The sequence below is a fragment of the Panthera tigris genome, chromosome A3 (assembly GCF_018350195.1).
Source record: "Panthera tigris isolate Pti1 chromosome A3, P.tigris_Pti1_mat1.1, whole genome shotgun sequence".
Lineage (NCBI taxonomy): Eukaryota > Metazoa > Chordata > Mammalia > Carnivora > Felidae > Panthera > Panthera tigris.
Genome location: NC_056662.1, coordinates 63,494,253 through 63,519,614, shown reverse-complemented (window position 1 = coordinate 63,519,614; position 25,362 = coordinate 63,494,253). Strand labels below are relative to the sequence as shown.

Below are 25,362 nucleotides of genomic sequence, written 5' to 3'. Positions count from 1 at the left end.
ACAGTACCAGTGAGCAAGTTTGTATTTCATTTGCAATATCAGATAAATACAAGTGAAATACAGTAAGTAAATAACCTAAAGATTTTAAAAAGATTTCTCGCTTTCTGAATGAAAGTTGGAGAACTTCGGCTTATTGCCCAAGGCTCCCAAAATGATAGCAAATATATCCTCTTCTCCAACTTGAAAAAAACAAAACCTCAAGTCAAGCATGTCCTCCCCTATGATATTTTACAGACTACTCCAAACAAAAGTATTTATCGGGGCACGGGGTTGGCTCAGTCAGTTAAGCGGCTGAATTCAGCTCAGGTCATGATCTCCTGGTTCCTGAATTCAAGCCCTGCGTCCAGCTCTGTGTTGACAGCTCAGAACCTGGAGCCTGTTTCAGATTGTGTCTCCCTGTCTCTCTGCCCCTCTCCCGCCCATACTCTTGTCTGTCTCCCTCTCCCTCTCTCAAGAATAAATATTTTTTAAAAGCATATTTAAAAAAGAAAGTACCACCTTTCTGAACTCCTAGAAGTAGAGTCATGCACAAGGCAATTAACTGTATACTGCTTTATGGCAATCTTTGTATTAAACGGTAACATTTATATCATTCCAAATGTATCTATGTCAAATGGTACCAAGTTTCCATTTCAACTTTCTATTCAAACCAAAAGCAGGCTTCTTACCGAAACTTACTATTAAGCAGAACCAAGCTTGTTTGTCATATTTTCATTATTCACCCAATTTGGATTTTACTTTTTTTTTTTTTTTTTAAGGACGGTGTCAGTAATTTGGCATGGTTTAGTTTTACACTTTATGTAAAGAAAGCCAATGCTTCTCCACATTGCTGGCACTGTCCGCCTTGAAGAATGACTGCTGACTAAACAGAAGGGAATAACATTTTGGTAGAAAACGTCTCTGAATTCCTCTCAACTGTAAGGGACTTTTTTTAAAAATTTTTTTTAACGTTTATTTATTTTTGAGACAGGGAGAGACAGCATGAACGGGGGAGGGTCAGAGAGAGAGAGGGAGACACAGAATCTGAAACAGGCTCCAGGCTCTGAGCTGTCAGCACAGAGCCCGACGCGGGGCTCGAACTCACGGACCGCGAGATCATGACCTGAGCCGAAGTCGGACGCTTAACCGACTGAGCCACCCAGGCGCCCCTATAAGGGACTTTTAAATCCGTGAAGATAAAGTTAGCGAGAGTGAAGTCAACAGCAACCACGCTGTGAAGCTGGGGAAGCAGCAGAACCAAGACTCTGACTTAGTGGAATGCTAAGTTAAATGCTAGGCTAACTGTGAGCAAACAAGGACACTAGTTTAAACTGCAGCGTGGAGGTACTGCAGGCAGTGGGGGTGAAACCGGGACTAACAAGAGGACTGATGGAAAGTCTACTGCAGCAGCAGGTGCACTTCCCAGAATTCTCCTCTGTGGGTCTGCGCAGCCGAATGAAGGAGTAGCATCCCCTCGCCCCAGAAAGAGATGGAAGTTTATTTCTGAAGAAGGTAAAACAGAACTTTTGAAGAGGAGAACACCAGGCTGAGATTAGGGCTGGAAACTAGCCTTAAAATGTAAAATTAAGTAGAAGTTTACATATTGTTTGATACACTAGCCTTTTTCAGACACTCAGTTCCCCAAATGCTGGCAATCAAATGTATACCCTCTAATAAAAGAGGCTTATTTATACTCTTTAGAATCTCACTAGCTCTACAGGAAAAGATCTAAGGTACTGACATTGGAGGTTACTCAAAAAGCTAGATCAAATTCACCCCACAGCAATCCCACAGCCAACCAATCCCATGGACAGGCACAAAACTTCCAACCATCTATTCAACGTCCATTTTAAAATACAAGCAGACAGTCCATGGCCAAACATCAGTGAATTTTCCTAACGGAAGAGGGGCCAACACAAGCAGAAAAGGGCAGCTTGGAAAAGAAAAGCCTAGAAAGGGATTAGGTTGGGCAAAGAAAAGTTAATCACAGGAGGAGGAGGAAGGAAGCACGCAACCAAACTCCTTTCAGAAAGGTAAGAGATTTTGATTCCATGGAATAACCGGATGTTATTAAAAGGAAAAATAAAACAGAGGTATAAAAGAGCTCCTGTAAAGTGAAAACATAATCACAGAAGAGAAAACTGGGAAAATGAAAGTTGAGAGGAATTCCCAGAAATTAGAGCACAAGACAGATGGTACAACAGGAGAGGATCGGCCTAGGAGTTTCAAGAGCCAAAAAATGGGAGTAAGAGAATACAGGAAATTGAAATGCAGGCACACCTTGGAGATACTGCAGGTTTGGTTGCAGATGACTGCAACAAAGCAAGTATCGCAATAAAGCTAGAAAGTGAAATTTTTTTGGTTTCCAGTGCACATAAAAATTATGTTTATACTGTACTGTAGTCTATTAAGTGTGCAATAGCAGTATGTGTAAAAAAAAATGGATACACCTAAATTAAAAAATAGTTTAGGGGCACCTGGGTGGCTCAGTCGGTTAAAGCGTTCAACTCTCGGTTTCGGCTCAGGTCATATCTCACAGACTGTGAGGAGCCTGTTTGGGATTCTCTCTCTCCCTCTCTCTCTCTGCCCCTCACCTCCTCCTCTCTTCCTCCTTCCCTCCCCTCAAAATGAATAAACATTAAAAAAAAAAAAAAAACTTTATTACTGGGGCACCTGGGTGGCTCAGTGGGTTGAGCATCCAACTTTGCCTCAGGTCACAAATCTCATTGAGCCACACACTGGACTCACTGCTGTCAGCACAGAACCCGCTTTGGATCCTCTGTCCCCCTCTCTCTGCCCCTGCCCCACTTGCACGCATGCGCATCCTCTCTCTCAAATAAACATTTAAAAAACTATTTCATTGCAAAAAACTGCTAACCATTATCTGAGCTCTCAGTGAGTCACAATCACTGATCATAGATCACCATAATAATTATTATAATAATAATAACGGAAAAGCTTGAAATATTGCAAGAATTACCAATATGTGACAGACACAAAGTGAGCAAATGCTGCCCCCAAAATGGTGCTGAGATTTGCAGGGTTGCCACAAACCTTCAATAGGTAAAAATCGCAGTATCTGTGAAGCTCGATAAAATGAGGTATGCCTGCAGTTCCTAAAATATAAGAAAACTTCCACACTGAAGTTTGAATGAACTCCAGTTCATTCCATGTCCACACATGAATTTCAAAACTGAAAAAGCCCACTCTGTGACAAGCACAATGGATGGAAACATATTTACAAAGGCACATTACCAAAACCTTCAGAACACTGGAGATAGGCAGGTATAAGAGCCTACAGCTATCAGAAAGAGGTTTAATTCAAAAGTTGAAGGATCAGAATGCCACTGGTCTCAACTGGAGGTTGAATTAGCAATTAGAACATCAAACACTAAACAAAATGTATTAATGCCAAGAAAACAAGAAACTGTGCAGGGAATAAAAAGCAATCCTATTTTAGAAAAAAATAAAGAAGAATGAGGGAGTATGTGTATGTGTTATGGTTAGGGTAGTGGAATTGAAAGAGCTAGATTTCATCTACAGTAATGGGACAGATAATTCCTAGAACTGGAAAACAAAATAATCAAATAGCACATTAGAGATTTAAAGATAAATTCCAAAAGAATCAACTGTAAAAGTTTAAAATGGTTGGTTCTGGAGAATCTTCTCCAAGAAGAGGAGCTCACAGAACTGTGTGGTTCTTCAAACCATGTAAATGTTTATTTTAATTAAAAAAAAAAAAACAAAAAAAACTAAAGAAACATAAAGTAGAACAATAATAGCACACTATGAAATAAGAAACTGCAATTCAGATCATAAACTAACTTCCCTAATAAAGAGACATAAAAATGTCTCATTAGGGCTTAGTATCCAAAATATATACACAGCTTACACAACTCAATACCAAAAAAACAATCCACTTAAAAAATGGACAGAGGACCTGAACAGAGCTTTTTCCAACAGGCACATGAAAATCGCCAGGGAATTGCAAATCAAAATCACAATATCACCTCACACCAGTTAAAATGGCTAGAATCAAAAAGACAAGAGGGGCACCTGGCTGGCTCAGTCTGAAGAGCATGTGACTCTTGATCTCCGGGTTGTGAGTTCAAGTCCCACATTGGGTATAGAGATTACTAAATAAATAAATAAATAAATAAATAAATAAATAAATAAATGCGCTATGATACTACAGGTTTCTTTAAAAACAAAAAAAAGACAAGAAACAAGTGTTGAAGATGCGGAGAAAAAGAAAACCTTGTACACTGTTGGTGGGAATAGAAATTGGTGCAACCACTGTGGAAAACAGTGTGGACCTTGCTTAAAAAATTAGAAATAGAAATACCATATGATCCAGTAATTTCACTACTGAATACTTACCCAAAGAAAACAAAAACACTAATTTGAAAAGATACGTGTGGGGTGCCTGGGTGGCTCAGTCAGTTGAGCATCCGACTTCGGCTCAGGTCATGATCTCACCAGTCGTGGGTTCGAGCCCCACATCGGGCTCTGTGCTGACTGACAGCTCAGAGCCTGGAGCCTGCTTCAGATTCTGTGTCTCCCTCTCTCTCTGCTCCTCCCCTACTCAGGCTCTGTCTCTCTCAAAAATAAATGTCGAAAGAGATGTGCACCCCTATGTTTACCGTAGCTTTATTTACAATAGTCAAGATACGGAAGCAGCCCAGTGTCTATCAATAGATGAATGGATAAAGAAGATAGGGGTGTGTGTATATGCACACACACACACAAACACACACTGGAACACACACACTGGAACATTACTCAGCCTTAAAAAAGAATGAAATCTCACCATTTGCAACAACATGGATGGGCCCAGAGGCACCAAATGAAATAAATCAGAGAAATACAAATACCACATTATTTCATTTAAACAAAATAAAACAAAAGAGTCTTAAATACAGAGAACAAACCAACCAGTGATTGTCAAGGGAAGGTGGGTGAGTGGATGGGCAAAATCGATAAAAAGGATTAAGAGGTACAAACTTCCAACTCTAAAAATAAGTCACGGAGTAGAAAAATACAGCATAGAAAATATAGTCAGTAATATTGTAATAATGTTGTATGGTCACAGATGGTGACTACACTTATTGTGGTGAGGGAGGAGTTAACAGAACTGTCAAATCCATCAACTGTCAAATTCAGATGTTATGCACCTGAAACTAATAACATTGTGTGTCAATTTAATTTTTGAAAATCCCATAAATCAGTAAGAAAATAATCAAAAACACTGATAGAAAGATGGACCAAAAGAACCCCACAAATGGATCTTAAACTATGCCCAACCTCACATTCATGAGAGAATGAAAATTAAAACTACACTGAGATATCATTTTTTATGTATGACACTGGCAAACACCAAAGGTTTGGTAATCATTCTCTTGACAAGATTATGCAGAAACATATTCACATTGCCAGTACAAACAGACTGGTACTATCTCAGTGGAGGGCAATTTAATAAAATTGATCAAAAATTACACTTGCACCTACTCTTTGACCAAATGCTAAAAATTTACCTACAGGTTTATGTACAGAATGACTATTCACTGCAGCACTGTAAGCAAAAGTAAAATACATGAAACAATCTTAGTATCATTCATTTGGGAATTATTTTATTTAGTAAGATGAATCATGATGCACATTCCATGCAAAATATGCTGAAATATACCCTACGATTCTTTTAAAAGGAATATACACACATGCACATGTGTATATCCGTTCGTTTCTGCAAGCGTACACAGAACACAGGAAATTGTGGGGAAGAGAAAACAAGAGGTTGGAAGGCAGGGATGAAAAGGACGCTCTCTATTATATGCTATGTTGTATCCTTTCCATTTTATTTATTTTTTAGGTTTATTTATTTATTTTGAAAGAGTGAGAGAGAGCACACGGGCAAGGGAGGGACAGAGAGAGACAGTGAGAGAGAATCCCAAGCAGGCCCCATTCCATCAGCTCGGAGCTCAATGGGGAGGAGCCCCACACAGAGCCCGACTTGGGGCTCAATCTCACAAACCGTGAGATATGACATGAACCAAAATCAAGAGTTGGACACTTAACTGAGTCACTCAGGCACTCCTATGCCTTTTCCATTTTAAAATATATAAATGTAGGGGCACCTGGGTGGCTCAGTCGGTTAACTGTCCGACTTCGACTCAGGTCATGATCTCACTGTTCGTGAGTTCGAGTCCCGTGTCGGGCTCTGTGCTGACAGTTCAGAGCCTGGGGCCTGCTTTGGATTCTGTGTCTCCTCCCTCTCTCTGCTCTTTCCCCACTCAAGGTCTCTCTCCTTCGAAAATAAATAAACATTAAAAAAATTTTTTTAAACATATAAAGTGTAATAAAATTAAATTTCTTGAATTTAATGCCATTAAATGAACATTATTTCAACTAGGAAAATTCCTTTAGAGTGAATCTTCTTTTAGCAATCAAAGCTCTAATCCATAAAAATCTAAACCATTTATAGGGGCACGTGGGTGGCTCAGTCAGATAAATGCCCGACTTCAACTCAGGCCATGATCTTGTAGTTTGTAAGTTTGAGCCCTGTGTCAGGCTCTGTGCTGACAGCTCATAGCCTGGAGCCTGCTTCAGGTTTTGTGTCTCCCTTTCTGTCTGCCCCTCCCCCACTCACTCACACTGTCTCTCTCACACACACAAAATAAACATGAAAATAAAGTTTAAAACCATTGTAAATATTGATATATTGGTACCCAAAGGTTTCTTCTCTGCAAATCAAAGGAATGATCATCCACACTGACAGAATGAGTGGGCCATTAAGACCCAGCAGATACATCCTGTTCATTTTAATATATCATTTCCTTGAAGAAGTAAACTCATTGGTGAGTCCTACTATTAAAAAGAATAAATAAGAAGCATGAATACTACACTCAATGCATGACGAAAACTGAGGTGTAATGGTGTCGATTAAGACAGCATCAAGCTACGGTAAAGCATATCATAAATTCATAAAGAAATGCATATACCAAACAGAGGGAAAAATTGTTTTCTCAAAAGAATTTAGAAGAAGAGTAAATATTTAGTGCTGCTATGCTGTATATACAAGTATCAAGTTCTACCTAAATGAATTGCACTTCTGTATGAGATCCAATGAAAACAAAATTCTCATGGTGCATTTTATAATTTTATAGAAATAAGATTAACACATATTTCACCAGACATGAATATAAAAGCTATCCTATGAGACATGTTAGCAGAAATCCAGTATTTCTGATAACCCTTTCAAGACATTTCTTCGGTCTAGGACTGCAGTATAATATTCTGAAAGCATTTGAAACAAACCCATTAATGCAGATTTCAGCTAGCAACATACAGCTACTGGAAAACACAAAACAATTTTTCTACATTTTCACAATTGCAGAAAACAAAACATTTACAGATACCCCTGAGGAAAAACAAAAATTACAAAGATGCAATTAAAGACTAGAATTGCATCTTATACAGGGGTTAGTGTATAAACTCAGCAGATGGCTGACATTATGTAGAATGAAAATTACCCTTGCAAACCTGTTAAAATAATAAACACTAACCTTTATATAGGCTTTTTAATATGACCAGGCACTAAATCTACATTAATTTCATCTATATCATTCAATTCATTTAATCTCTTCAACAACCTTATGAGGCAGACATTATGGTCCTCATTTTATAGAAGGGCACTGAGTCACAGAATGGCTTAGTAACTTGTCCAAGGTAAGGAACCCAGGTTGTCCAAATTGTAACCCAGTCTGTCCTGACTCCAGAGTCCGTGCTCTTAACCACCATGCCAACATACAACAGTCAATATTAAAAGTATACCCGGTTTGTTCTCGAGTTGAAACAAATCTGTTTCTTCACATCAACAAAAATATCTGAATGTCATAACCTTGATTCTGCTTTCTCTCCCACACAGTATTCTGAATCATTAATAAATCCCATCAATTCAGGGTGGGTGGCTCAGTCGGTTGAGTGTCTGACTTCAGCTCAGGTCACGATCTCATGCGTGATTCGTGAGTTTGAGCCCCGCGACAGGCTCTGTGCTGACAGCTCAGAGCCTGGAGACTGCTTCAGATTCTGTCTCCATCTCTCTGCCCCTCCCCTGCTCACACACACACTCCCTCTCTCTCTCTCTCTCTCAAATATAAAATAAAACATAAAAAAAAAAAAACAAAACTTAAAAAAATCCCATCAATTCTATGCCCAAATATAGCCCAAATCAGTCCCTATCTCTCCATCTGTAGCTGCACCAGCCTGGCTGAAGTCATCATCATCCCTTGCCTGGACTACTACAATAACCTCTTAACTAGTGGTTCCACTTTTGACTCCCTATAATTCATTCTCCAGGGTGATCTTTCTTAAATGTAATGAAATCACGTCACTCTTGCCTCCCACTGAATTAAGAAGAAAACCCAAACTTAATACAGTACTCTACTCTCTGACCCCTGTTCCGTTCTTCAGCCTTACTTCCTGTAACTCTTCCATCATCACTTACTGCTCACTAGCCACAGTGCCCTTTTCTATTCCCCTCACTGCGTCACACTTGTTCCCCATCACTGGACTTTTGTTTTTACTGTTTTCTCTTCTTGGAATCACCCTGAATTCCACACCCCCAGTTGCATGGCTGACTCTTTCTTGACATTTAGATCTCAGCCCACCTGTCAACTCAGAGACGTTCCTGGACTACCCAATCTAAAGTAGTCTCCAAACACCATCACGGCTCGTTATACTGTGTTATTTTAGTCATAGCTTGCTGAAATTGCTTTTCGTTAAGTTCTTTATTTTTTACCCCAAAAAGAACGTAAGCTCCACAAGTAGACAAACTCTGTCTGTCTTGTTCACTGCCAAAATGACTAAAGCTACACATGGCACATAGTAAGCACCCCATAAGATATTTGTGGAATGAATGAATGAATGGCCAAGTAAGCACCAAATGGAGTAGCTGACTTGCTATAAGTAATATGCATTGCACGATGCTCACGTTATAGGTTTACTGTAGCTGAAAATGGCTGTGTCATGGTTACCAAGTCAAGCTCATTAAAGCCAGAAAACATAAATACAACAGTCTAGATTAATACAAGGTTCAATATTCTGACTTGCCAAACATATAAAGCGCTGCATTCACTAAGAACCGCGCTTCAAGAGGGACACTGACAAAACCTAAATATATCCTAAGCAGAAGAATGAGAATAGCTGCTCAAAAGGCATTTGAAGAACAAATGAAGAACATTTGAAGCTGGTACTGCTTAGACTAAAGAGGAGGTATTAAGTCCCAACAGGGCTGATGGTGGATACTGAATCCTCGCAGAAGAAGAAAAGGCTTGTTCATTTGTTCCAGAGGACAGATCCAGAATCAACAGATGAAAGACAGGTGTCTCGTTAACATTAACACAGTTTCAAAAAGATTATGTTATTTATTAGGGATACGGAAAGAAAGGAGACAATCAAGTTGAAAATTGAGAATTCAGTTTATGTGCACTACCACCCACCCCCACACCAAGGATTTTTTTTAAAAAGACACCTCTCTATTTGAAGATGTTACCTGTTTATAAATACATGGAAACCAAGATGTATCGTCATCTTGGCGTCTACTGCAACATAAAAATGTCAGTGTCTTTTCCAAGCTGAAGTCAGAAAAGACTATAGAAAGAAGAGCAAATAAAGAAGGAGAGAGAACTGAGAAACAAAATAAAAGTTGTGATCTCCACTTAAATGATTATCACTAAGACTACGTACCAAAAAAGTAAACAACACAAAGAAAAACAAAAATATTTGTACTCGTTTTACAATGTAAAATTTATGCATATAAAATATACAAAAATTAAAATGGTTGCTATTGGACTGATAATGTTATGAGGGCTCAACACAATTAAAAAATACTATCTTAATGTCCATACTGTTGAAGTAGGGTGACCGGTAAAGGAGGGCTCAATATATACTATTATTTCTACCTTCATGTAGGTCTGAAATTTTCTGTAACCAAATTTTTACAAACTAGTTTAATGCTGTCTCCCTAGGGTCGACCAAAATTAAGACCACTTCTTCCCCAACAACCACACTTGGGATACTGGTGACTGTAATGAAATTTAAATTGCAGGACATGCAGAGGAAAACCTGCCAAAACAATTTCATTCTCCCTTTATTCCTTCATAATTACAAATGTCAGAAACTACCCACACTTCCACCAACCCTAAGCCAAAGGTAAGAACCTTCAAGGGTCTCACTAGCACGAGGGGGCAGATGGCAAAGACTTCTGGTCAGAAACCAAGCCCCTTCAGGGACAACCAGGTGACCAATCTTAGAGGATTAATGGTCCTCTCACCTCTTATTATTTTAATTAATTTTTGCTCCAGAGACTCATTAGAACAAGTAATCAAAATGTGGGCATCTCATTTGAGGCGCTAAGGAATAAGCGACTACATCCATGGGGCTCATCCTGTTGCCGGCACTGTCTTAAACGTTTCACAAACATTCTACCCTTTAGAAGAACAAATATCAGAAAAGCAAACAACTGTCAAAGAGACCTTCAACCCCAAATCTTTAGACATAGCAAATTATAAAATTTCAACCACAGACATTCAGCTACTGCAAAATTTCCCCTCTCCTTTCTACAGCTGGCACACTATTTAAAAGGTGTGGGGGCGGGGGGGCACATGGACATTGGCAAGCCTTGCTCAGGACAGCACAATCTGCCAATCCCATCTGCCTCCTATCAGAAGGATGAGGTCGTGTCAGAGATACCTCAGGCCCATGCACAAAATCTTTCCCAAGGATTTCTGGAGACTAGCATGTTGCTCTTTTGACTAAAGGTAACACAGAATAATAAACTTGCTATTTTTTCGTGAGGTCTACATGCCAGACATTAAATGACAAGAGATACATGCACCGTAGCATTTAAATCAAATAATGATTTAGTAAAGGTCATACAATTAATGTTCCTAGTCTACCACTGGGAAAATTGAGATCCCTAGTATAACCACACAACACAACTTAAATGGCAAGTCAGAATTCATACCAAAGTAGACTGGCTTAGAGCTTGCATTCTTAGACTCTAGGCTTAAGTGATTAACATATTAAAAACTTGTCTGCTGGGGCACCTGGGTGGCTCAGTCGGTTGAGCATCTGACTTCAGTTCAGGTCACGATCTCACGGTTCATGAGTTCGAGCCCCGCGTCGGGTTCTGTGCTGACAGCTCAGAGCCTGGAATCTGCTTCAGATTCTGTGCCTCCCTCTCTCTACCCCTCCCCAGCTTGCACTCTGTTCTGTCTTTCTCAAAAATAAACAAACATGGGGTGCCTGAGTGGCTCAGCCGGTTAAGCGACCGACTTTGGGTCAGGTCATGATCTCGCGGTTTGTGAGTTCGAGCCCCCAGTCGGGCTCTGGGCTGACACCTCAGAGCCTGGAGCCCGCTACTGATTCTGTGTCTCCCTCTGTCTGCCTTGCACTCTGCTGCTTGCACTCTCTCGCATTGTCTCAAAACTAAATAAACATTAAAAAAATTTTTTCTTTCAAACAATAAAAAAATAAATAAATAAAAACTTGTCTGCTTTTTAAAAAATCAAAAATAGTTATACATAAATGCTTGGGGACTCCAAAGGCAGAGGTACTAATGTAATGTGGTACTCGGATCAGATTCTGGCATAGAAAAAGGGAATCTCTAGAAAAACTGGTGATATCCAAATAAAGTCTGGAACATCATTAATAGAATAGTACCAATGTTTGTTTCCCAATTTAAACAAATACACCATAGCTAGGGAAGAAATTAACATTAAAGGAAACTGGTTAAGGGGTATGCAGGAACTCTCTGCACTATGTTTGTAACTTTTCTGTACACCTAAAATTATTTCAAAATTACAAGTTTGTTTAAAAAATTAAAATAAAAAATTAAAATAATAGGTAAGCCTCAGTTAAGTAGAACACCTCACACTAACCAAAGTGTTGGATAAAGCAAGGATTATAAAACTGCTATGGAAAATCTTTTCACCTGTGACTGTGACTATCATGATGGAGTAGCTTAGAAATGTTATTCTAAAAATATCAAGATTACATAATAACTGAAAACTCTGACACAGTGCTTCGATTTCTGAGAAGTTATCTTTAAAAACATATGTACAAATTGTACATGAAGAATGTATTATGATCTTAAAAAATTAACTATGTTAACAAATGGAATCTATTAGCATATTAAAAGAATGTCATTCTATAACAAAACAGGAATAGAAAAGTGGTTCTAGGGGAGCCTGGCTGGCTCGGTCGATAGAGCATGTCACTCTTGATATTGGGGTTTTGAGTTCAAGCCTCACGTGGGGTATAGAGATTACTTAAAAATAAAATCTTAAAAAAAAAAAAAAAAAAAAAAAAAGAAGAGGGGCGCTGGGGTGGCTCAGCTGGTTACACATCTAACTCTTGATCTCAGCTCACATCTTGATCTTGGGGTTAAAGGCCTGCATTGGGCTCCATGCTGGGTGTGGAGCCAACTTAAAAAACAAACAAACAAAAAAACAAAAGAAAAAAAAAAGAGAAATGGTTATAATTTGGAAATCAGTTATGTAATTCACACTAATAACATCAAAAAGAGAAAAATCTTTGTGTATAATGATGTTCATTACAGTGTTATTTATTCTAAAAATCTACAGGAGTGGTTATCAACACGGGGAGATTTTAGCCCCCAGAGGACATCATTTGATAATGCCTAGAGACATTTTTCTCCATTGAGAGAGAAAGAGAAAACATCCATGCACACGTGTGCCCAGGGCAGAGACTGATGTAGGGTTCGATCTGACAAACTTTAGATCATGACTTGAGCTGAAATCAAGAGCTGGACACTTTACCGACTGAGCCACCCAAGGGCCCCATAGAGACATTTTTTTAAAATAATTTTTTAAATTTGTTTATTTTGAGAGCGAGAGAGACAGCATGAGCAAGGTAGGGGCAGAGAAAGAGATACAGAATCTGAAGCAGGCTCCAGGCTCCAAGCTGTCAGCACAAAGCCCGATGTGGGGCTCGAACCCACGAACCATGAGATCATGACCTGAGCCGAAGTCGGACGCTCAACTGACTGAGTCACCCAGGCGCCCCATCCATAGAGACATTTTTTGACTGACAAGTGGCGCAGGGAGGGGATACTGGCATCCAGTGAGTGGAGGCCAAGTAGGCTATAAAACATCTTACAATGCACACAACAGGCCTGCAGCAAAGAATTAATGGTTCAAATGTCAATGGTGCTGAGGATAATAAAACCTCATCGAAAGGATGAAATACTACACAGTCATATCTACTAAGAATTTGGGGGAACATGTTTACAATTTAGGTTAGGGGAAAAAAGCATAATATGTTTAAGCTATTTATTTTAAAGGCAAATAAAGAATCCCATGGGAATTCAGTCTGTCACTCTTGTCCACTCAGTCTTAAAGCCACTTAAAGCAGGAGTAGACAAATCAGGCTATTCTCAGTTTTTCCAAGATACAGTGCAGAAGGAGCTAGAATAATGGTAAAGACTTCAAAGAAACAAAGCACGATGCAAGTGTTTTATCTCTAACTAAACTGTTGCTCTTTCAAACGTGTCAAGGGATGCAAATTATATCACAGTGGCATAAGAATTATTTTTGCACTGAAGACATTTGAAAATCAACAGATGCAGAAAGGCTTTATCTCGACTTCCTACCCCTTTTCTCTGCCTAACAAGCAGAATCCTCCAACAGAACCGAACAGGACAAAATCCCCCTTCAAGGGAGGCTTCCAATAACAAGAGACTTACTCTGATCACCTTGCAATGGGAAGTCAGCACTGGGATAAGAAATCAAACAAACATTGCCATACCTCTCATCTGCTCTCTCCTAATTTGTCTTTCCTAAGTCTTGTTTTTCCATGAGAACCCTTTCTCTCCTTCCCCTTCCCCCATTAAAGGGAACTCTAAATTCTAAACTCTAGGGGCGCCTGGGTGGCTCAGTCAGTTAAGCGTCCAACTTCGGCTCAGGTCATGATCTCGCGGTCCATGAGTTCGAGCCCCGCGTCGGGCTCTGTGCTGACAGCTCGGAGCCTGGAGCCTGTTTCACATTCTGTGTCTCCCACTGTCTCTGACCCTCCCCCGTTCATGCTCTGTCTCTCTCTGTCTCAAAAATAAATAAACGTTAAAAATAAATAAATAAATTCTAAACTCTAAATTCCAACTATCTGTTTAAGTTCCCAAGTACATACACAAATGAACTTTGTCTTTTCTATTGTTACTCTATATTTTGGCAGTTTAATTCACAAGCCCCCCAACCCACTGATATGAAACGGCAGAGGAAGTTTTCCTCCCACTTGTGCAAGAGTGTAATTTCATTCTTCTAGGCCCTTTCTTATACAAACTACTGAGAGCAAACTTGGCTAAACAAGAAAGGACTAGAGAAAAATTGGGGATAAACATAAATCATAATGAAGTTGAAATAATAAAGTAACTGACACAGACTGGAAGGTACTGGAAAGAAATGAAGGTAAAAGATAGTGCGTATGTGTGAATTTCTGCTTTCATGGGAAAGATGGTCATTTGTTTATAGCTATTAAATAAAGCGACAGAGGTATATTAACCAAAGAGAAGTAATTAAAGAATCAAAATCAGGTGGCAGAGGATAAGTAGTAAATATTAGAAGTAAACTAATTTCCACATCTTTGAGGTATCATTAAGATAGAATTTCAGCTTATAATGCAATTATAAACAAACCATTAGAGAAACACAGAGATTATAAAATGTCTAAGTCATAGAAAAACATTCCCAAAAGACAATAGAATATTTTAAAATTTTCAAACATTTAAAAGAGAAAGCAAACAATCCAGAACAAAGACACATCATATTAATAAACATAAACTTGCCTATTTAAAAAAAAATATTCTTGGGGCACCTGGGTGGCTCAGTCAGTTAAGTGTCCGACTTCAGTTCAGGTCATGATCTCGCGCGGTCCGTGAGTTAGAGCCCTGCATCAGGCTCTGTGCTGACAGCTCAGAACCTGGAGCCTGCTTTGGATTCTGTGTCTCCCTCTCTCTCTGTCCCTCCCCACCTCTCAAAAATAAACAAAGATTTTAAAAAATGAAAAAAAAAGATAAATATAATCCACAAAGAAAATTTAACTATAGTGATAAGCCAAGTAACGTCAACCAAAATATGTAAGTAAAAACTATAGGTAAGGCAAAGGGAAAGAACAAGAAACAACAGAATTAATTTGTTACTATTACACTATGGTACATCAAACAATGTGTTTTAATGGGCAAAACTGGAATAATCCGTGCAATAATAGAGTAGTAGTGGATTATAACCCAAAGTACAAAATAAAAATTCCATGAGTCCATACTGATAAAAATGAATGGCTGAATAAATGAGAGAGAATAAATCTCCAGTGCAGAAGAATTCCAAATAATTTATGTAGATACCCCACACTCAAATAGGTAAGTCATCACTTTCCACCCCTTCAGTGTGGTCTGAGCATGATGACTTCCTTTTCAAAGAGAACAAAATGAAAAGGGGGGAAAATAGTAACTTTACAGTGGAAAGACATGACACACACTATCTCTGGCAGGTGATCAAGGTCAACGTCAACAATCAGAGTCATGTTCACAGTATGTTCTCTTTAAATAACATGATGAAAATAGCACTGAATCTCTGTGGTCTTCTGCCCCAAATCCCATAACCCCAGTCTAATCATGCGAAAAGCATTAAATAAATCCAAATAAAGACATGATGCAAAATAGCTGACCAGTACTCCTCAAGATTGACAACAAGATCATTTAAACCAAAAAAAAAAAAAAAAAAGAAAGAAAAAAAAAGAAAAAGAAAATCTTAGCAGCTCCCACAGACAAGAGGGGCCTAAAGATACATGATGATTCCAAAGTAATGTAGCATATCCTAAATGCAATCCTGGGACTGAAAAAGACTTTAGGTAAAAACTATGGAAGCCTTCATAATATAAATAACATGGATAAAAAGTAGAGCATAGGGAATAAAATCAATAATACTGTAATAATTCCGTTTGGTGACAGATGGTAACTACACTTATCATGGTGAGCATTTTGTAATGTATATAAATGTCGAACCATTATGTTGTACACCTAAAAGTAATATACTCTGTCAATTGTACTTCCATTAAAAAACAAAAAACAAAAAAACCTGAGGAGGGGAGGCATCCAACCCTTGATTTTGGCTCAGACCATGATCTCATGGTTTGTGAGTTCGGGCCCCACACTGGGCTCTGCACTGACAGTGCAGTGCAGACTTGGGGATTCTCTCTTCCCATCTCTCTCTCTGTGCCCCCTGTGTTCTCTCTTTGTCTCTCTCAAAATAAAGAAAATAAACTTAAAAAGAATTATTAAAAAAAAAAAAAACCTGAGGAAACCAGGGGAAGTATGAGTTTTGGTTAATAATAATAATAATAATATATCAATATTGGCTCACTAATTATAAGGGTTCAACTGAGCAGTTCCCACTTGGGGTTTCTCACATCATTGAGCAGATATTGGCTGGGGAGACAGTTACCTAAAAATTCACTTAAAGGTTGGCAGTTGATGGGAGCTGCTGGTAAGAATTCAGCTGGAATTGTCCCCAGGAGCGCCTGTACATAGTCTATCCAGTTTGACTATCGCTGGGTAGTCAGACTTCTTACATGGGACCTGGCTTTCCCCAGAAAGAATGTCCCACGGGAACCAAGCAGAAGCTATTTCTCCTTTTCGGAGTGTCACCAGTGCCACATTCTACTGGTTAGAAGCAATACACTAAAGCCAGTTCAGATTCAAAGGGAAGGGATACAGACCCCACTCTCATAGCAGAGACCCCATCTCTCAAAAAGGGAAATCAAAAAAGAATTTACAGACATATTAAAACTACCACACATGGCAAAAAGACTAGAGGTTTACTTTGAAAAAAGCTGAATTACAAAGGCTCTGAATTTAGAGACAGCATATTTAGTTGAGAGCCAGGGTAAGAAACCTTACTGAAACCAGAGATTTAAGCGATGAATGCTGAATCCCTGAGCCTTCTTTCCCAACTCAATTTCCAGAAATATATTTATAAATTCCAAGCACGTAACAATTCTACTGCTCTCTGAGGAAATTCAATAGTCCCAGAGCAAGTATTTACGGATTACTTACACACAGAAAACTCAACAAAATGGTCAGGTCACCTTATGGACAGGTCTACCAAATGATGGTCCCTGTCCCTTTCACACAAGGCTTCCATACTTAAACATGAATGGACACCTGAAGGAAAACATACAATGTGAAAAACAGAATAAATCAAAACAAACAAAAAGGAAACAGAAATAACAGAGTACAAAAAAAAAATCGTCAAGAGAAATGATTCATGAAACGAGATCGAGACGTTATTTTAAATAGATAGATAGATAAATAAATAAATAAATAAATAAATAAATAAAATGGGGGCACCTGGCTGGCTCAGAGGAGCGTGCAACTCTTGATCTTGGGGTCATGAGTTCAAGCCCCACTCTGGGTGTAGATTACTTAAATAAATACAAATTTTTGAAAATAAAATCACTAGCATATATGTAAAAAAAAAAAAAAAAAAAAAATCAGAGAAAAAGTAGGTGTCCTATAGGACCTAAAATGAAGACGGACATTTTTTAATAAAAGGTTACAAAATTAAGTCAGAAATACAATCCAAAAGCAGGATTCTCTGTACCTCCTTCACCCCAAAATATGCACGCGCATGCACCCACACACTCAAAATAGGAGAGAACAAAACTAGGCAAGTTTTAGGATCAGTCCTGGGTATAGCATCCAACTAACAGATATTCTAGAAAGAACAAGGAATGTAAACAGAAAAAATTTATCAAAGAAATGATTCAGAGAAGTTCCCTGGCACTAAACGTAAGTGCCAAGACTGAAAGTGCCTTGCCAAACCGACAGCAAAGCAGAACCACTTCGGCCACAACAAAAAAAGGTAACTGAAATTTCAAAACACTGATAAGACAAAAACCCTGACCATTCCCAGAGGGGAAAAAAACAGGTCACACAAAGAGGATCAGGAACCACAATGGCATCAGAAATCTCAGAGTAGTATCTGACAGAGCTTCCCGTGGAATTGCTGGGTTATACAGTATCCACCCTAGAGGAACTCTATACACAAGGAGGGGCACAAAATGAGACTCTACAGAGGTTAAAAATACGGGTTCCATCTACATGTATCACCATGAATAAATCCAGTGGGATGCTATTTACGCCAAGTTATAAAATGTAAAAAACAATAAACAGATTAGATGAGTAAATATCCAGCACAAATATTAAAAACATGCCTGGCTAGTATAAAAACTAACTATCATACTACTGGGGTCACCTGGCTGGCTCAGTGGGAAGAGTGTGCCACTCTTGATCTCTGGGTCATGAGTTTGAGCCCCATGCTGGGTGTAGAGCTTACTTAAATAAATAAAACTTAAAAATACAATAAAATTACTAAACTACTAAAACCAGTTTGATAGTAGCTCACTTCCAGGGAAAAAGAGTCAGAAGAGATGGGATGATAATGTTTAGATAAAGTTGTTCACATTTTCTTTCTTTTTGAGAGCAGTCTGAAGCAAACATAGCAAAATGTCAATGTCTATTAAATCTTGAGACAGGCACATGAATCCTCCTGTCATGAATCAAATTGTCATGCTGTTCCAGAAGCTGCATACGCTGACATGAAAATTCATATCTCAATACATACAACTTCATTTCAACACAATAATTCTGCACCAATTTCTTTTACTATTAAATGGTCATTAATACCCATTTCCTTGACAAATATTACAGTAAAGTCTTGTCAACCTAAAAATATGAGTACTTGCTCTGTTCAATTTATGGAGTGTGAAAATGCTATGTAAACACATATGTAGAACAGAAACTGTTTAGCCAAAATAAATGTCACTTCTGTTTTAACAGACGCCTGGTCTAACACTTATAAATAAAAGATCAACTCATTTGAATTTATCTCCCTACTGAATTTTGAGAGTTCTTTAAAATTATTTTCAAAAGAAAAAAAAAAAAGCTTTAAAAAATGGGCACAAGCAAAGAGGAGAAAAGTTTCAAAAGTGCAGAGAAGACATAAGACTTATAGATTCAATTTTCCCAAAATCCAATGTATTAAGTTTCTCTAGACTATTATTAAATATATGTACACAAACAAAAGCCCTAGGGTAGCTTACTCTTCAGTGAAAAAAATTTTTAAGTAAGCTCTACACCCAATGTGGGGCTCAAATTCATGACCCCCAAGTTCAAGAGTTAAATGCTCTACTGACTGAGCCAGCCAGGAGCTAGTGAAATGTTTTTATAATGAAAATAATCATTAATATTGACATATTAACCCACGTCAGGAAGGATTTTCTAGTTCAAGACAGATGGAACATAGCCCATTTATCTCTAGCCCCTCCCAATACACCATCAAAATGTTAGTAAAGTTATTTATTTTTAAGTATAAAACAAACAAAAACGAAAATTTAGGAAGGAGAAGAGGGAAGTGAGAGGCACAGCATCACTGGGTACAGATATCAAAAATCTATGGAAGGTGTAAAGCATATGGAAGCATGGTAACTAACTAATGAACAGAATGGAAGAATCTGCACTTTGGAATACGCAAGCAGCAAATGAGAACTGGGAACACGACTCCTAGCCAATTCAGAGCTCATACACAGCATGGTGTTTGCACACGGTAAAATGGGAGAGAACATGAAAATGGAAATGGGGGAACTACTGAAAGTTACAAAGAACCATTAACACCATTCCACCCCCAGTCCACATCCAGAAAGGCATGTGCCAGACCTTTAACCCCCAACAAAACCAGAAGTGTTCTTTTCTCAAGAAATTTAAAAGGAATTTTATATACTTATTTATTTTTTTAATATTTACTTTTGAGAGAAGAGAGAGAGAGGAGAGAGAGTACGCACACACAAGCAGGAGAGGGGCAGAGAGAGAGAGAGGGAGACAAAGCGTCTGAAGCAGGCTCCAGGCTCTGAGACATTAGCCCAGAGAAAGACACAGGATTCGAACCCATGAACCATGAGATCATGACCTGAGACAAAACCGAGAACTGGACTTTTAATCCACTGTGCCACCCAGGCACCTGCTATGTGCATATTTAAGAGGAAGCATGAACAGACAAGTCAAGGATAATCAACCATGTGAGGAAACTCAGCAGCACAAAAGGCAAACAGTTGGGATGATCTCATTATAAAGAGAATTTTAACAATGGAGAGATTTTTTTTTTTTAATAAGAAATCAGAATCTTCAGAAATTCAAAAAAATGCTGTATCTTGTTTCCATGAAACAGGAACAGGGTGCTATGAAAATGGAACACAGGATGAGAAACAGCCCCTCACATTTAAATATATGGCTGCCCGTACCCCTCACCCCACCAAAAGAACAAAAACAAAAACAAAAACCACACACCTCATTCAATGGTTTTTGGGAAGTTTAAACAACTCACAGCAACCTCCCAGACTATAACAAATACCAAAATAAGGAAAAAAGAAAAAAGAAAAGAAAAAAAAAAGGTGAACATCACAGAGGAGGTTCAATGTATTCCAGAAAGAAAATAAGAGAATAAATTATCAAAGGAATAAAGAAGAAAAACAATTTCTCAGAGCTGAGGACAGAAGTAATCAGATTCAAAGCCCACTGCTTGGGGAAGAAGTGGGGAAGGGGAGGGACCCATGTTCAAATAGACCACTGTGAACTTTCATATGACCAAAAATTAAGAGAATCTCTTAAAAGCTTTCAGGGACAATGTGGTGGTTCCCCAGAAAATAAAAATAAAACTACCAAATGATCCTGCAAATCCCACTTCTGGGCACATATCCAAAAAACTGAAGGCAAAGTATCAGATATTTACACACCCATATTCATAGCAGCTTAATTCACAATAGCTCAGAGGAGGAAACAACCCAAGTGTCCGATGATGGATGAATGAATACACAAAATGTGGTATATACATACAATTAGTTATTCAGTTTTAAAAAGGCAATTTTTTAAATCATTATACTGTATATCTGAAACTAACATAACACTGTATGTTAACTATACTGGAATTAAAATTGGGGGGGAAGGAAGGACGGAAATTCTAACACTTGTTACAACATGGATGAACCGTGAGCATATTACGCTAAGCGAAATAAGGCAGTCACAAAAAGACAAATACTACATGCTTCCACTTATATGAGGTATCCAAACTAGTCAAATTCATACAAACAAAAAGTAGAATTGTGGTTACCAAGGGCTGAGGGGAGGGGATATAGAGGAGTTGGTATTGTTACAGGGATTGTTTTTGTGGTTTTTTTTGTTTTTAAAGTTTATTTATTTTTGAGAGAGAGAACATGCAAGCGAGCAGGGGAGGGGCAGAGAGTGAGGGAGAAAGAACCCTAAACAGGCTCCACCCCAAGGCAGGGCTCGAACCCACACACCATGAGATCATGATCTGAGCAAAAACCAAGAGTCTGATGCTTAGCTGATGGAGCCACCCAGGTGCCCCTAGAGTTTGTTTTAGAAGATGAAAAAGCTCTGGAGATCCACTGCACACGAATGTGAACATATCTTAATACTAGTATACATTTAAAACTGATGGTAAATTTTATGTGTTTTTTAAGCACAACTTTAAAAAATTATTTAAGCTTTTAGGTATGAAGCTGGAAAGTCATCTATACAAAAACAAGAGTCCAAATAACATGGGATTTGTTAGCAAAACTAGATGGCAGAAAACTCCTTTGAATTTCCATAGAAGAAAATCAAACTATGTCTAATTAAAAAAAAAAAAAAAAAATCATTGGAACGCCTGGCTGGCTTAGTCAATCAAGCATGTGATTCCTGGGGTCGTGAGGTTCAAGCCCCACAATGAGCGTAGAGCTTACTTAAAAAAGTAATAAATAAAAATTTTTTAATTTAAAAATTCATTAAATAGTTGTATAAATATTTTAGTTAAAGATAATGGAATTACCAGAAAAGCTCACAGATATCAAAAATTGTTCCTGTAGAAAAGTATTTATTTTCCTCATTATAAGCTTTCCATACATTTTACTTTAAACAGCACACACTTTGTTATTTTTTTTAATGTTTATTTATTTATTTTGAGAGAGTGCATGCACAAGTGAGGAAGGGACAGAGAAGGGAAGAGAGAGAGAATCCCAAGCAGCACAGCACAAAGCCCAACTCAAGGTTTGATCTCACAAATCATGAGAGCATGATCTGAGCCGAGATCAAGAGTTGGATGCTTAACTGATTGAGCCATTCAGGCAACCCTGAGCACATACTTAGGGGAAAAAAAACAAAAAAACAAAAACAAACAACTGGGCGTATATCACTTCCTTTTTTTCACTGTGATATATAAAAGTGTCTTTACTGAGCTTTATAGACTACTAATACATCACCAAAATAAAGTTAAATCAACGTTATTTTCTTATTGCCTTCTATTATTAAATATGAAGCATGTTTCTCTGAATTTAAAAAAGTCAATGGTCCATGTTGAGCATTTTTTCTTTAAAAACGAAAAAAAAAAACATTTAAGAAAAAATGGGGAGGGGGGGTACCTGGCTGCCCCAGTGGGTAGAAATGCAACTCTTAATCTCAGGGTCATGACTTCAAGCCCCACATGGGCCTACCTTAAAAAAAAGGCATGTGGCCTACCTTAAAAAAAAAAAAAAATTTTTAAGTCAATTGTAAAGGTAGTAAAATGGCATTTAGAAATGAAGAAATCTAAGGCAAAGCAAATTTACAAGAAATATTCTTGCTGAAAACAAACAGTAATTATAGCATTCATAAGAACAGTACTGGTATGTTATGTTCAAACTAGCCAGAATACTAAAAATGTGTAATTCAATAGCGGGGGGGAAAAAATAAGCAGAAACAGGATACAATTTTATGTTGTGTACTATAGTCCTAGATCCCTGCTAACACCCTGGACTTTTAAACAGTTTGAGGTTAAGAATCGCTTACCTTTCTGAGTCAGATGATCCAGGTTTCACAAGTCTGAAAAATTCTCAGCTTTCATCTCTTATTATAATGTATTTCCTCAATGCACTCTATTCTATGTATTTGAAGTTAAAGCAAGGTCTCTAGAGCCAAACTACCTGGATGTGCATTTACCTCCTATATGCTAGGTGATCTTGTCAAGTTATTTAACCTTTTCTGTGCCTCAGTTTCTATAAAATGTGAGAAATAAAACCTACCCTAAGAGAGCTGTGAGAATTTAAAAAGCTAATACAGGTGAAATGCTTAGAACAGTGCCTCTTTCTACTTTCACATTTTAACTGAGGTCATATATTCTCCTAAGGATTATCAAGAAATGTTTCTACAATGTAGCCAAGTATTCTTCACTACCAACCTGTGTTGCTAGACACAATGCCTAGATTAACAGCTTTTACGAGTATAATATGTTGGTAAAATTAATGATAGCCTGGGGCACCTGGCTGGCTCAGTTAGTAGAGCATGCAACTCTTGATCTCGGGATTGTAAATTTGAGACTCATGTTGGGTGTAAAAAAGGTTAAAAAAAACTTTAAAATAGAAAAATAAAGAGTAAAATTAGTGATCGCAGTAATAAAGTCCGTAACCAGCTCCCGCTCTAAATGATGATGCTTGGAAGTCACACGGTACCAATACCAAACCAGAGCCTTACGGAGAGTATCCTTCACAAATATCTGCTTCAAATCCTAAACACTAGTCTCCGCTTCCCTGGGAAGCAAAGGAAGAATACTTTTTCCCCCTTCACTAAATTCACAGAAACAGAACATTTGGCTCTCATCCTCCTTTCCAAAAGTTCTCTCTTCTTCCAAATCAACCCTGAATTGTAGTGTTAGTGGCATTTGCTTAAGATTTCTGAAAAAATAACAGGTATGGAAAGTTCGAAAGGGTCTGAATAAATGCTAAACTGATACTTTCAACATTTTTTTATTACAGCTGGATAACTAGGCATTTACCACATCCAGCTCCAGTAATAGAGATGTAACTGATGGGAATATAAATTAATCTGGCTCCAAAACTAGTGTTTCATTTGGAATTTACACGTGCGGTGCTCCCAGGTCTTTCCAACTAATTCTTTTTCTGTTGTTGTTAATTTTTTTTAATGAGAGAAAGACAGTCACAGAGCGTGAGGGGGAGGGGCAGAGAAAGTGGGAGACACAGAATCTGAAACAGGCTCCAGGCTCTGTGCTGTCAGCACAGAGCCCAATGTGGGGCTCAAACTCACTAACTGTGAGATCATGACCTGATCCGAAGTCAGACGCTTAAGAGACTGAGCGCCACCCAGGCGTCCCATCGTTCCAACTAATTCTAATATTTGCTTGCCTTCCAAAAAACAAACAAACAACAACAAAAAACCCCAAAGGTTGGAAACTATAGCTCTAGATTAGATTATATTATGAAAACAAATCAATTAAGTTGCAGATTTTGTGAACTTATAAGTAAGGTTCACCAGATGTGACAATAATTTAGATCTTGTTCTAATTCAAAAGCATAGCTAAAATTCCAACTTTGGGACAATAGTACCATTTGTTAATCCCTCCCCTAGTCCCTCAATAAGGAACAGGTAGGTCATAAAATGGAAATAACTTTTGTTGACCATGGCCTTTTGCTTTAGCTGCTATTTTAATGAGAGAAAAACCTGTCACTGTTTGGATATGTATAGTATGTGTTAAAAATTAGACTACCTGCATATCTGAACTACAAATAACATGCATTCAGGTTATATATACACATACGGGTTATATATATACATCGTCAACTCTGACAGAAATGCCATAAGCCAAGAACAGTGATCTTGAAGAAATTCAGGAAAATATCTGCCACAGATTTTACACCCAGCAAAACGAATTGCAAGTATAGAAGAGTGTATGCAAACTCATAAACATGCAAGAACTCGGGGAATATTGTTTCCATGAGGCCTTCCAGAGGAACCTGACTTGAGACAATGCTAGAAGGATGTCAGGAGTGAAGAGGAGCACAAGAGGAAGAGAAAGGATCTCCTAAGGGCAAAAGACAGACTGCTGGATGAATGACCTTGGGAATGGCAGAAACCTCATTTTCAATAGCCATCACTGCCATTAGCTCAGATCCGTGAAGCACTGCCTGACATCAAGGGCTGTAAAAGCTAGAAATGCCACATTCTTTGGTACTCAGGATCCATTTAGCGTGGGCCACAGAATCCGCAGAAAACCAAGTTATGCCCTCTTTTAAATCACCACTCTTCCCCTCAAGACTTCTTTTTTCACATTAAAAAAAAAATGGTATGGGCTTTACCACAAAATAGACTTGAATCAAATGCCAGCTCAACCGCTTACTGTATGACCCTGACCTAATTATTTAATTTTTAAAGCCGTGATATATTCGTCTAAAAGACAGCAGTATTAAAAGCACCTATGTCACAGAGTTGTAG

General features: G+C 38.2%; 1 protein-coding gene across 7 annotated transcripts in view; it reads right to left on the bottom strand.

The window, feature by feature from the left end:
- The window catches only part of PPM1B (protein phosphatase, Mg2+/Mn2+ dependent 1B), a 95,200-nt gene that overhangs the window by 49,888 nt on the left and 19,950 nt on the right, over positions 1-25,362 (bottom strand). Inside the window, exon 1 of one of the 7 annotated variants that reach the window (XM_042981297.1) lies at positions 22,521-22,612. The exons of the other annotated variants lie outside the window; for them this stretch is intronic. The gene's annotated coding sequence lies outside the window, so the exon portion shown is untranslated. Of the gene's footprint in view, positions 1-22,520; positions 22,613-25,362 lie in introns of those variants that run through there. 7 annotated transcript variants of the gene reach the window in all.